This window comes from Anas platyrhynchos, chromosome 1, assembly GCF_047663525.1.
Source record: "Anas platyrhynchos isolate ZD024472 breed Pekin duck chromosome 1, IASCAAS_PekinDuck_T2T, whole genome shotgun sequence".
NCBI classification, from domain to species: Eukaryota; Metazoa; Chordata; class Aves; order Anseriformes; family Anatidae; genus Anas; species Anas platyrhynchos.
In genome coordinates this window covers 143412042-143426511 of record NC_092587.1, presented here as the reverse complement: position 1 = coordinate 143426511, position 14470 = coordinate 143412042, and the positions used below count along the sequence as shown (strand labels likewise).

The window sequence follows — 14470 nt, the reverse complement described above, 5'->3', positions numbered from 1 at the left end:
ACATTATCTTGAGTATCATCACACAGCACTAACAGGGCAACCAGGTGATCAGGCCCAGTCAGCACGGGTTTATGAAACGCAGGTCCTGCTTGACGAACCTGATCTCCTTCTATGACAAAGTGACGTGCTTGGTGGATGAGGGAAAGGCGGTGGATGTGGTCTACCTTGACTCCAGTAAGGTCTTTGACACCGTTCCCCACAACATTCTCCTCAAGAAACTAGCTGCTCATGGCTTGTACTGGTGTATGCTTCGTTGGGTTAAAAACTGGCTGGATAGCCGGGCCCAAAGAGTTGTGGTTAATGCAGTCAAATCCAGCTGGAGGCCGGTCACTAGTGGCTCAGTACTGGGGCCAGTCCTCTTTAATATCTCTATCAATGATCTGGATGAGGGAATTGAGTGCACCTTTAGTTTGCAGACAACACTAAGTTAGGTGTGTCTGTCAATCTGCTCGAGGGTAGGAAGGCTCTGCAGGAGGATCTGGATAGGCTGGACCGATGGGCTGAGACCAACTGCATGAAGTTCAACAAGGCAAAGTGCCGGGTCCTGCACCTGGGGCACAACAACCAGCTACAGGCTGGGAGAGGAGTGGCTGGAAAGCTGCCTGGCAGAGAAAGACCTGGGAGTATTGCTTGATAGTTAGCTGAATATGAGCCAGCAGTGTGCTCATGTGGCCAAGAAGGCCAACAGCATCCTGGCTTGTATAAGAAGCAGTGTGGCCAGCAGGGCTAGGGAAGTGATCGTCCCCCTGTACTCGGCTCTGGTGAGGCTGCACCTCGAGTACTGTGTTCAGTCTTGGGCCCCTTGCTGCAAGAAGGACATCGAGGTGCTTGAGCGAGTCCAGAGAAGGGCAATGAAGCTGGTGAGGGGTCTGGAGAACAAGTCTTACAAGGAGTGGCTGAGGGAGCTGGGCTTGTTCAGCCTGGAGAAGAGGAGGCTCAAGGGCGACCTTATTGCTCTCTACAGGTACTTTAAAGGAGGCTGTAGCAAGGTGGGGGTTGGTCTATTCTCCCATGTGCCTGGCGACAGGATGAGGGGGAATGAGCTAAAGTTGCGCCATGGGGGGGTTAGGTTGGATATTAAGAAAAACTTCTTTACTGAAGAGGTTGTGAGGCATTGGAATAGGCTGCCCAGGGAAGTGGTTGAATCACCATCCCTGGAGGTCTTTAAAAGACGTTTAGATGTAGTGCTTAGTGATAAGGTTTAGTGGAGGACTGGTTAGTGTTAGGTCAGAGGTTGGACTAGGTGATCTTGAAGGTCTCTTCCAACCTAGACGATTCTGTGATTCTGTGATATATATATATATATATGTATCTTCTGTTTATGTGTACATCAGGAAATCAAATATAAGAATAACTGTCAATAGGAAATGTGAGGGCCGTGACCACAATGAGGAAACATGAAATTCATAATAGTAAAGAAAAAAGTACCAGTGAAATATTTGGCAGTGTTTAATTATTGGCCTAAAAATGCTTACACTGGAATAAGTAGTATACATGCTACTTGTTTCAAAAGCCAGTGTTACATGCTTTGGAAACAGCCCTATTCTATTGGAGACGGAAAGAGAACAAGAGGCCTAAGTTTGAGGTCATTAGACTTCAGAAGTTGAGGGAATGGATTTATTTTGGGAGGTTTTCCCAAGAATTTCCTACATGGTAAACATACACAGGTAGAAGAAAATGCAAATTTCTTCACAGCAGTGGAATTTTCCTTTGAATTATTGTGGCATAGAGCTGAAGATCCAGTTCAGCTCAGAAATAATAGCAAAATTAAAATGAGTGTTTCAAAATGTTTTGCAATATAGTAAATGAGCACTTCCTGTACAACCTATGGACCACAGAAGATGTGTCCCTACAGATACATAGCTACAGGTTGTTCAGTTAGTGACCTAGAAAGTTAATTGAAGAGGACACCACAGAGCACTGAAGTTTGAACCATACCCTTCTCCCTAGCTCTATCTCCCTTACTATTCCTCAGCAATATATCTCTGCAGAGGACTGGCCATTTTCTTAGATCAGTTTTCTTCAAGTGTGTTATGACAGGAGCTAGATATGAATCAGATCAACTGGATCAACTGGCTTTTTGTTTCATTTTCTTTTAAGACAGTCCAAAATGGCTGCTGACTATAGATTAAACTTTACATATTGTTCCTTTCTTTCTCTGCTTAGAAAGCTTACCCTTTGCTGAGACAGGCTTGTATTCTCAAATTGTCTATTCTGAGGTTTTTCATGCTTCAGAAATGATATCCAGCTTCTCACTCCTTAACCACCTTCCAATGAGACTACCAATAAAGCAGTCCATATTTATCAAGTATTCGTCTTGATTTCTCCCCACTTATTCTAGACAACAGTTATTTGTACCAGAACAAATAGTAAGTTTGGAAAATATTTTAGCACAGCACAGAAAGTAAGGACTGGAACCTTCTCCTTTTGAGGTCAATGGCAAAACTCACCAAGAAGCAGAGTTAGACCCTAGAGCCCAGAGGTAACAGTATAAGAGCTAGACAGAGAAAGCAGTGCCCATTAATTATGGATCCTCCATTTCCTCTCTCACCTCGGTAGTATTAAAATAATAGTAAAGACATCTAAATGAAAAATAAATAGTCTCTGGTTCAAGGCATTTATTTTACCTCAATACTGAGGATGCTCTCAAGGGATACAGGGTGGGATACATAAATATAGGCTGATAATACAGTGATTGCTCACTATAAATTAGAACCATCCTTTAGCATTAGGCAAATACAGACGATGTCCCCAGGACATCATTTTCTCATCTGCAGCACAAGTGACGACATGCCTATCTTTTTATTTTTATTTATTTGTTTATTTATTTTCAGCCAGCCTTGAGCTCAGCACCCAAGCCTGTCCATCTGACCAAATGGCAGGGAACATGACTGCTGCACCTCAGTGAGTGATCGAGCTGCTTCTTTCAGTGTCATGTGTACGTTTTGTGTCTTGGGCAGGAATAGAAATGAGAAAAAATACTTCATCAGCAAGAATCCCCATTCAAAGGAGATGTAAATATCCTAATCAAAACATCACTTAGTTTTATGCCAGTTAGAGGCAGTTTAAAGTGATACAAATCAGTTCAACTGTTAGCCAAGAGTGAGAAATGACATTTAAAAACAGAATTGTCAGGTGAGGGTAGAAATATTTCTTTCCTACATAGGAGATTCAAACATTTCACAAAAATGTATTTAACTCGGTAGGAATTCAAACCTTTCTGCCTGTTCCCATAGTTTCTTACTGTTATTAATTGAGACAATCATTGCTTTTATTTATCTATGAGATTGAGACAATGCCTATACTAAGTGACATTTTATAAAAGACACAAGAAAACATTTACTGAAATGGGAACTGAACCATATCTTCATCTGTTTATTAGTACCTAGTCGTTTGAACTAGAAACCTACACAGATTTTCTTAGGCACCTCTCCCATGGTTAAGCACTCATTTTTCACTGACGTTATAGGACCATCCTCTAAAGTCTGTTGTGCTGGAGGTACCCTAGGAATTTCTGTTACAGCACTTTAACCCAGAAAAAAAAATAAAATTGCTTTCCATTGCCTGTAATAGGGCACATCCATTTCTGTGTCTTTTCTCTGTCCAGTATTTAGTAAATAAGCTTCTCAAGAGACTGGACAGGCTCAACTCTTGTGTTATGCTTACAATGTGGGCCTCATTACTTCTCAGACTTTGGACTTGGTCTGCATGGAAATTTATTACAGCTAGTGACAGCAATTAATTAGTTAACACACTTTGTTTTGGCTTGAATGAAATAAAGCTTGCAGGTCTACAGGCATGGGATAGGACAAAGGGCAGAGGCCTTGAAAGTAGGTCCAGGGCTGTGAGTAGCTCACTGATGGTCAATTACTAGTCATTAAAGGAACACAACCTTGGGAGCTGGATAAAATGGTTTTAGAAGTAATGAAGAGAATAAAGAACAGGTATCTGAAGTGTGAAAGATGTGCCATGTATAGTAAATTCAGATGTAATATGAGTTTGCAGAATAATGAATAAAGATAAAAGGCTAAATGTTGTTAGCAAACATACAAAATGACCATGAATACGTCCAAGAAATGATCAACACTGTGCTCCAACTAGAGAAGGACTTAGGACTTATGAAGGACTTGCTTGCAAACATCCAGAAAATAGCAACCTCAGGGCCCTCAGAGGTGATGGAAGGGTGGCATCACAGAGCAACGGGTAGGCATAAGAAAGCTGGTGTATGTATCATTTAATGCTATATAGTTTGAACTATTAGTGTTAGTATCATCACAGCTGGACTGATAATTCTTAGACTAGACTAGACTAGACTAGACTGTTATGACTAATTGGAATATCAATGAACTTTTGGTTTTACCTCTGTATTGTGTTCATTTTGCCCATTAAAAAATGTTGAGCCTAAGAAATTAGTGAAAATTCAAGCAAGCTATTCTGTAAATTAGTTGCAAGAAACTACTAATACCAAGTATCCCAGAAGCTCTTGAGCACCTTGAATGTAGTTAAGAGGTTCAGCCTTCTGCTGGTCTTATGCTTGTTTCACCGTGACAGAATGTTGCAATTTGGTAGACGCTAAGTTGACCAGAGAGATACTGAAAGTCTCAAAACTGTAAGCAAGAGGAAGAAGCAAGAGAGTGGATGGGTGAGTATGTTATCTTAGCTGCCACAGTCCTAATATTAATATCTTTTACTGGTTAGTGCAAATGCTGCAAGTTTATGGATGATTGCTGAAGGCCTGCCACGTCACGTTTTTTTTGAATGCACAGTATCAGCAACCCCACTATAAGACACTTTATGGTCCATCTGCATGTTGTTGTGAGGCAACATGTGAGGTCCTGGAGGAGCAGAGCCACTGCAGTGAGGTAGCATTGATTATGGAGCAGCAATACATCTGTTTCTGTGTCTTTTCTCTGTCCAGTATTTGGTAAATAAGCTTCTCAAGAGACTGGACAGGCTCAACTCTTTTTAGCCTGTGGCCAGTGGCTTATTTTTGGCAATTCCACCATATTTGCATTGCAATGAGATACACAGTGCCATGTGCCATGTTTGACTGAACATGTTCCACAACACTCTGGGCATTATTTAGGAAGTGCATTCTGCTTAGATCTACTAGGATGTTTACAGGAGAAATAGCTTGACCTTTCAGTCAGGGGTGGGGAATCTGAGTGGAATGACACAACTGTTACAATTGTGAAGGGAAAAAGCCTCCCTAAACATAGTGGGAAATTAATTTCAGGAATCTGGAGTCTTCCTCTTGCAACAAAACATGACCCTATTCTTATACATAAGATTGTTGTGGGGAGTGTGACAGTACTCTAAGCTCAAAATCATTTTATTTATTTATTTATTTTGGTTGTGCAGTAGCAGATGGTATCTGATCCATGGATTGCTGCCAGGAGTTCATCAGCCATGTGGCTGGGTAGCTCAAGTCACTGTCTATGAGATCATTCTGTTGGCAGAGTGAAGAACATCATCTTCACCATGACCATATTTTCACATGCTGCTAGTGACTGATGTGGCTGAAGGTAGATCAGATGCTCCACTGGTCCTCACCTAGCCTTATGCAGATTTGAGGCATTGTTTAAGCAGGAACAGCCTCTGGGAAAGGAAGGGACATCTGAAATGCATCTGTGTGTAAGTGCAGTGAAATATATATTTTACAGACACCATGGCTTGGTGTCTCTGCCTTCCTTGTCTACCTATCTTGGGGAGAGAGGGGTACACTTATTTTAGAAATACCTCACACAAACACTTCTTCATCTCCTGCAGAATATTTCTCTCTCTCTCTCTCTCTTTTTTTTTTTTTTTTCTTTTTTTTTTTTTTTTTTTCCCATCACATCTTTTGCTCAACTTTGGGCAGATGTAAATCTGAAACTTGTAACCAGCTGCTCAAGGCAAAGCTGGCAGGTGGCAGTACTCCTATAGTTTGGGCAAATGTTGTCCATGCATTCTCCCTGTCCCACAAGTCCTGTGAGTCAGTGCAGATTTCATTTACTGTCCTGCCTCCATCATTGCTCTGACATGCTGCAGGAGGCTGCTTACTAGGTGCAGATTTAGCCAATGGTGAATTGGTAATTCTTGCAGTCTGTTTCAGTTGTAAGGGCAACAGGGACAAGAGTATTCTCATTGAGGGACTAGACTAATAGTGGAGGCTAATCTGCTTAATTGTAGTCCAATGCAAGCATAGTCATTATATGAAGTATGAGAAAGCTACTCTTCTTCCAAGAGGAATTAAGTTGGCAGAAGAGTACATGAGCCAGCCAGACTACAGACTAACAGCTGGGTTGAACAGGATATTTGTGCCACCAGAGGAATAACAAAGCCCAGGCAAGGTTTTATTTTGATTTTGGTTTTGCCTAGAACCCCATTCCTTTTTCACAGTAGAGAGTTGAGATATTTCTTTATTTTTGTTGAGTTTGGAATAAAGGTCATTCTTCTTAAGATTGGGTTAGTCTTTATGTCCACAGGGATAACTGCTTACCAGACAGGTTTTCCTTCATTAGTGAGGCCAGTTTATATTAGTCATAGTCACAGTCAGCTGGGGCTGCTGCAGCATCATCTAGAAGCCACTCAAAATATTCACTCAGAATAGCAACACTTTTACGCTCCCCCACTGGCTTTCTGCAAGGGAAGCAAAGGCAGAACCCCTGTATTTATTAGCTAAAAATCTGTTCTGAAACTGGTGTTGGCACAAAAAACTCTCTGCCCTAGATAGATGCATACACGGGGCCAAGTACTACTCATAACTGGTGGGAGACACACATCCATGAATATTATATCTGATGTATTTGTTCAGCAGACAATGGGGAAGAGCTGAGACAGCATTATTTTAGAAGTGGTTTTGAAGAGTCACGAGAATGTCAGAGAAAATCATGGAAAATAAAATAGTCTTTTTTAAAGACAGCAAACTTCGGTAAACTAGGAAAAGTGATTAGGAAAATCAAATGACCTGAGAAATCAGACTTGGATGCTGAAGTAATTTAGGATTTGTTCAGATGAAAGTTACTAAAAACTATCGGGAATGTCCATGACAAGCAAGCTGCAGGATTCCCCACATTACTAATCTCCCCCTCCTTCCCAAGAGGGGTATTATGAAGAACTTGGAAGGACTGGAAAAACACACACACAAACACACACACACAAAGAAAAAAAAAAAGCACAACAGATCAACTAAAGCTATGACTTTATTACTTTCCTGGGAGCATTTCCAAGTTCCCTGGTCTGGGTGTATGCCTCTGATATATCCCAAATCCCATCCCTTCTTCTTCCTCCAAACACTCTGTGATTACTATGGTGTAGCAAGCTTTAATGAATATTTGATCCAAATCACTGAAGAATAATGATCCCTAAACAAATTGCAAGTAAGCCCATGCATAGCCAAAGAAAGCTGGAATCAGGTATTAAATTCATACGGCAGGAATTCACCATGGTGGAGCCAAGGTAGGCTTAATTTATTGTATTAAAACAAGAAACAGAAGATTATACAGTTATCAGGCAAAACTAACAAGAGAAATGGAATGATAATGTTGTAAGGATACATGGAAAACAGGAGTGTTCTTGGTTTATCTTTGATAAGATATGCCAGAGCAGTGAGTAAGGATGTAATGCCAAGGACTTTTGGAGACAGAGTAGTCAGGAAGAGGACAGGAAAATAGAAGTAACCACAAGTAAACTGAAGTGAAGAGATTTTTGGACTGATATACTAGCTTAGCCTGCAATAGTCTAATTGTACTTCAGGACACTGAACTCTTCTGGTAGTGAGAAGCAGAGGCTTTGGGAAAATGTGCAATGAAAACTTTACAATGCCAACTGACCCTCAGCATTGGCTTAAAATGCCCTCACATTGCACTTCCAGGCTGGGGCAAGAGGAAGGTTACTCTCAATTGGTTCATGGGTGTTTACCCCAAGAGCAGACACTGCCTTAAAAAGCTGACTCAAGTCAGCAGAGGCTCTGATATCAGATAACCTATCTCCATCGCAGACTCTTGTAGGCTCAGATTGGAAGATATTCCTGCAGAGCACCCAGTTCTGTTTGCAGTTATTCCTACTTTGACCTGGGTTGCTCTGCACAACAGGAACAAACCAGGAATAACTTCAGCACTGAGTTGGGAAGCACCAAAAGACGATACAAAAGTCAACTGACAGCCTGAGGAGACTTCCCCAGATTTTCATTCCTTTTGTCTATATGCTTTTAGGAGTATTAGAACTGGAAAAGTATTTTGTTCCTTCCTACATGACATGTGAGAATAGGTGATACTCTTTGGAAAGAGAAGGAGAGAAGGAGAGAAGGAGAAGGAGAAGGAGAAAGAAAAAATAAAGAGAAAGAGAAAAAGAAAGAGAAAGAAAAAGAGCCTTTGCTGTGATGTTAAAGTCATAAGTGCTAGAAACCACACTGACCTCACTGTGACAAGTTGATTGCCTGATGTTACTTGTGTCGTTCTTCACAATCTTGCTTCCTAGGCAGAATCAGGCAAAGAGAGTGTGGAAGGAAATTGAGGCTCCTCATAGGGTGCCCCCTTCTTCTTTGTGGCTTCCTGGACCTGGTCCATGGGAATGAAGAACTGAAGAATGCCTAGGAAAAGAACAGGAGAAGAGGAATATGAAGTCTGGTGGTGGTGCTGGAGAATGGAGTCCAAATAGCCCACTTCCCTACACATTTGGTAAGTACACTTGTATTTAAATCAAAACCTTTTAGCTACTACTGGAGCTTATGCTGGAAGGGCTAATGGATTTGCTAAGGAGATGTCAGTAGCAATAAAGATCTGAAAGGTTTTGTCGAAAATGACAGCTGTTCATCAGCTGATCCTTTATTTCATGAGACAGCATCTCTATTGACCATGTTAATTCATGAATGTGACCTTGGTTGCTTCTTAATGTATTATGCATTAGGTAGATGTAAAAAGCTAAGATCCCAAAGTCCCCTTTGCAGACAGACTGGAGAAATTTACTTTCATGCTAGATCTTTGTAATGAACTCTCAGCTCACATCATGGCTAAGATATTATTGAATTGTTGAATCATTGAATAATCAAATCATAGAATGGCTTGGGTTGGAAAGGACCTTAAAGATCATCTAGTCCCAAGTCCTCTGCCATAGGTATAGGAATGCCACCTACTAGATCAGATTGGCCAAGGCTCCATCTAACCTGGCCTTGAACACCTCCAGAAATGGGGCATCCACAACTTTTCTGGGCAACCTATGCCAGTGCCTCACCATCCTTACAGTGAAGAATTTCTTCCTAATGTCTAATCTAAATCTATCCTCTTTTAGTTTAAGACAATTTACCCTTGTCCTATCATTATCTCCCCAAGTAAAGAGTCCCTCTCCACCCTTTTTATAAGACCTCTTTAAATATTGAAAGGCCACAAGGAGGTCTCCCTGGAGTCTTCCCTTTTCCAGGCTGAACAACCCCAATTCCCTCAGCCTGTCTCCATAGGAGAGGTGCTCCAGCACTCCAGTTATCTTCATGTCTCTCCTCTGGACTCAGTCTAACAGGTCCACCTCTTTCTTGTGCTGAGGACCACAAACCTGGATGCAATACTCCAGGTGGTGCCTAAGTATCAGGATTTATTTTCTATTATTGCAGGAGGCACTTTTACCTATATGTTAAGTAGCATAAATCCATTTATTTCAGTTTTCTCCCACATATTTTAAACTGAAACAAAGTTATATGTTATAGAGTTATATGTTATATGTTGCAAAGTTATATGGGGCAGCCTGCAGATGCCCCCTTTTGTAGCTAGAGACACAGGGTTCCCTTTTATTCAGTCAAAAAAAAAAAAAAAAGGTCTTGTTTTCAGTTTTAGTATACTGAGGAGTATGAAACAAAGCATAATATATGTTGGAAGTTTACTTCTGAAATGAGGATTATATTTTTTGGGCAAAATCATAGAATAGCTTATTACATTGTCATTCTCAATATATTGCATCTCCATGGGACAGACAGTAATGTCTATCACCCCTGCATTAATCCGTTGCAGCACCACATTAACACACAATGAATGTGATGCTACTGCTTACTCTGAGATTCAGTAGCTCTTGATAACAACCTCATGACATCTCTAAGAATCCACCTCTGCTTTCCTGTAGGTGTTTTATACATGGTACATAAAAGTATTATCAAGCAACAGGCTGAGAGTCTCTGACATCCTCTCAAAGACGTTAGCGTGTGTGTCTTCAAGCAATGATGTTTCCTGCTAATTGTAATCCATTCCAACTATGTCCTAGAGTCCTAAGACATTTATTGGTCATATTTTATAAAAATTTAACCCATCCAACAGAATATATAATCAAATCCCCACTTTAATATTCTAAAAGAAAACTGAAAGTAACCCTACAATATTAAATTGAGTTTCATAGATTTCAAAGCATTTTCTGCATAACCCTACAGGGTTTTATATTAAGAAAATGCCTCTGGGCAATATAGACAAGACTCTGAATTTCAAGAGGCTTTCCATGACAGAAAATGCCACCATTTCCATTGGCTATTCTGCACATTCCTTTAATTCTTTGGTATAAGTTTAATTAATTATTAGGTTACTGAGGACAGATTCTGAGATACAGATCAAATGTCATATAGATTGCTGGTACTCGATAACTATCTAAAATTCACAAAGAAAATAAAAAAAATTATCCCACGTACCAATCCAGCTTTATTCCTTAATATTCATGTAGAGATATCTGTGTGTACATTTGCTATATATTACTATGCAAAGCACTGATAAGCAGTGTTTTGACCATCTTCAACTTTGAAGGATACTTTGGTTTCCTGTCCATTCATATTTCATTAATTACACTAGGCCAGGGCAGTTCAGCACTTGCAGGTGAAAGCTTCAGAAAAACATGGGGTGAACAGTAACTCAGTGCTACAAATCAGAAATCAGAAAGGTGTCCAAGAACAACAGGAGGAAGCTCTCAACAGCCTGAAATGCTGTCTGTTGGGTGATATTTGACCTTTGCCCCTGCTCATGTGAAAGCCCAGCAAAAAGTAATATTTCTACAAGAATAGACCTATTATTTTCAGGATTATGAGCAAAGTCAGGCTTTATCATGATAAAGTTTTCAAGGAGATGATATGTCTTTTATTAGACAATTTGATATAGTTAGAAAAAGGACAGAGAATCTTTCAGGTACACTAATCCTTTTCAGGTTTGAAACATAAATCCAAGGGCCTACACTCCCCTGACACTTTGGTGGCGTAAAACTTCCTCTGTAACAGCAGATCAGCTTGCAAAGGACCATGAGAGAATGTAATGGTAATGTCTTTACCCAAAGGAAAGTCTGATGGTATCCGTAAGAAATAAGCTGTCTGGGTGTGGTAGTCTCAGACACCCAGAGTGAATGAGAAAAAGATAATGTCCCACTTGTTAAAATTAAATAATAGTTATTTAGAGCCACTTCTCGATGACAGCAAGTGAAGGAATATGTTCAAGAAAGGGATACCACTGGGGTTTGAGACAAATATAAATGCAAGCCAAAATGTGTCAAGTTGGTATAACACACACAAAAGACTCTCTTTTAAGATTAAACTTTAAGACAACTTTAATATTTTGTTCCCTCACCTTCTGCTAAAAGCAAAACCCTTCAAACCACAAAAAAAGATGATGTGTCAATTACTTGCGGAGTACAGGTGTATTTTTTTAATCCCATTGGCTGGAGGAGCACATCAGGAGAAAATCTAGCAGTGGTCTGCTAAGACAAGGAGTTCTGCTGGGCTGATTAAAAATGGATGTTAAGACTGACACTGTTAAATCATATTATCAGGGCTTTTTTTGGTGAGACTCTTGATGTCAGCCAGAGTGAGTGGAGAGCTGGCAGCAGGAGCTGGGCTGCCAAGGCAGATCAGTGGAAGCGCAGTGTTTGGTTCTTCCTGCAGCAAGTGGGAACAGGCTGAGTTTTATAATCTGTGGCAGTAGCTCTCAGACCAGAACCTGTAGGCAGACGAAGGCTCACTGCTCAATCTTATTTCATCCCACTGGATATTTCTAAAGAAGAAACAATATTAAGCAGGCCAACACCTGAAAATCATCCCATATGTTTTATATTAGTGGATTAAGGCAGATCTGATGGTGAGTTGATCTTGGAGCTGTGCAGAGATATTTTTAACTGACAAGGTTTTATTTTGTAACCCATATTCTCACCTTCCTATGACCTATCCTCAGCAGTCAGGTAGTGGAATTTCTTAAAATGGAATAGAGAAAAATGGATTCCCTTGAGATTCTCCATTTACTTTACTGATTCTACATTTACTTTACTGAAATTGAGGATGAAACAAACTTATAGAAGAGGCTTTGCAAAGACTCTTTTACTAGAAGTATTAAATGTTACAAGTTGGGCTGAGCCATTCATCACTTTATACACCCAAATAAATAAATATATATTTATATAATATATATATATATATAATATTTATTTAATATATGTATATATACATAAATATATATATATTTAAAAGAGTAATTTTCAAAAACCTGAGAGATTCAGTATTCAGTTAATGTTTTCCTTTTGTGGCAAACAGCTGCCAAAATTTGGCATAATCACATTTTAAAATTTTTGGTGTAAAAAGTGTAAAAAATGCATTTTTTTTCTAAAGATGTTTTACAGTTAAAAGATAACTCTGACTGAGATAACAGATTTGAATTGATTACTTAGTTATACTCTTTTTCTCCTTCTTCCCTGCAGCGTTTAGAAAAATCTGTTGCAAGCAGATTTCAGAGACTCTCAGCCTAGCAAACAAATCACCAAGGCAACCTCGACACTGATGTCTGGAACTCAGTATGGAAAGAAACAATAAGCACCTTATATCAGTATCCTGAGTCTGAACCTCATTCAGTATTTCATAGTGAACACAGTGAAATAGGCTTCTGAGTCAGTTGCCTATATTCTTTTATGGTCACTGATTTTTTTTTTTTTAAACTTTTGCTGTTACTTCGGAGATTGTAGACACTTCTTGAATGTTGTACATCTATAGACTCTTATTATAAATAAAAATCTTTTCCACTAATCTCACAGAGAGATCTTAATTAAAAAAGCCTTTCCCCAAAATCTTTAGTTGCTAATCTGCCAGTGCTAGCATATCAAATAACTGTATCTAATTGGAAATGTGTCTTTTGAATCAATAGAAATTGATGGTTGAATTGAATACATTCAACTCACCTAGTGAGGAAATAGATACTTGTAAAAAGCAGCCACTGGATAAGCTGAATAGTATTTTGTTTGGTTGTTTTCTCTGCATGAAAGCTACATATTCTCGATGCAATAATGTTATCTTTCAATAAGTTCATTCAAAAAACAAAACAAAACAAAACAAAAAAACACCAAAACCCTGTCACGCTATTTAAATAACCCTGTCATTGTTTAGCCAGACTAAAAAAAAAAAAAAAAGGTGCAGAATAAAAATGGTCTTATCAATTCACTTTGCTTGTGCTAGATTCTGGGTTATGTGTTGCAATTCCAACATCACATTTGGGATATTTAAGCTCTTCTCAGGAGTGCATGGAGCTTTGCAACCATAATATCCAACTCCTTCAGCTGATTTTGATTTCCTTTAAACATGAAATCAAAGAAGAACATGAAGTAGAAATTTGTGCTATCAGTATTTTAGGGGCCCATTTAAGTCAAAGTTTGAGATATACAGAACTTAGAAACAAGAAACTTTTCCTGGGAAGTACCTGTGAACCATTGAAGGGACGTATCCATCTGAAACCTAAACAAAATGCCAATTCTGCTTTCAAACGTAGTCTTCTCTGGGTCTCATAGTGGTTTTAATATTGTGTTGGTATGTTTAACTAGCATTCAAAATCTTACTTCAAAAGAGCTGTACTGTTAAAAGTATTTTTTTTAAACTATTTTTTTTTTTTCCCAATGAAGCTATGATTCAACAGTGTAAAACTCATATTGTGCAAAGAGTAAGGTATGATTTTTCTGTTCTTTCTGCACTCACTACTGTTGATAAGATACATATATATTTTTTTCCTTCTGTTCTGAAGCAAATAAAAGAGGAATCAAAACGTTTTCCTTGAAGTCTGAATTGCATCCTTGTGTAAAATTCTTCCACATAGCAGGTCATTTAAGAAAGCAGCAGGCTCCCACTTAAAACCAGCTGCTAATTCCTTTCTGCTGAGTGACTCACCCTCTAAAGCAATATCTGTTATTGTTGAGACTTCAGCTTGGATTTTTTCTCAAGTTGACCTGAGTGCTCAGAGGTGAGCCTAAGCAGTCTGTCTATCTACATCCTCTGTTGTTTGATGCCATCAGTTTTTATGGGATAATAGATGATTTTTCAGGTGTCACTCTCACTGCTGTTGGTGGCAGGAAACTGTTATTCTCTCCTAGTCATCTCTTCTCATTACGTTTTCCATCAGTCCCTCTACTGAGCAGTAATCCGATTTACTTAAGGAACAGGGGAGTGGATGGCTTGCTGGCACAGGTGTGTGGGGACATGGTTTGACATGTGGGGGCTTGGATATTT

General features: G+C 39.4%; 1 long non-coding RNA gene across 1 annotated transcript in view; it reads left to right on the top strand.

Annotated features, from left to right (window-relative positions):
- LOC140001474 (uncharacterized) overlaps positions 1–13917 on the top strand; it is a 55476-nt gene extending 41559 nt beyond the window's left edge. The window contains exons 2-3 of the long non-coding RNA XR_011806708.1: positions 8461–8660; positions 12682–13917. This is a non-coding gene — a long non-coding RNA (uncharacterized lncRNA). The remainder of the gene's footprint in view (positions 1–8460; positions 8661–12681) is intronic.
- Positions 13918–14470: the final 553 nt, after the last annotated feature.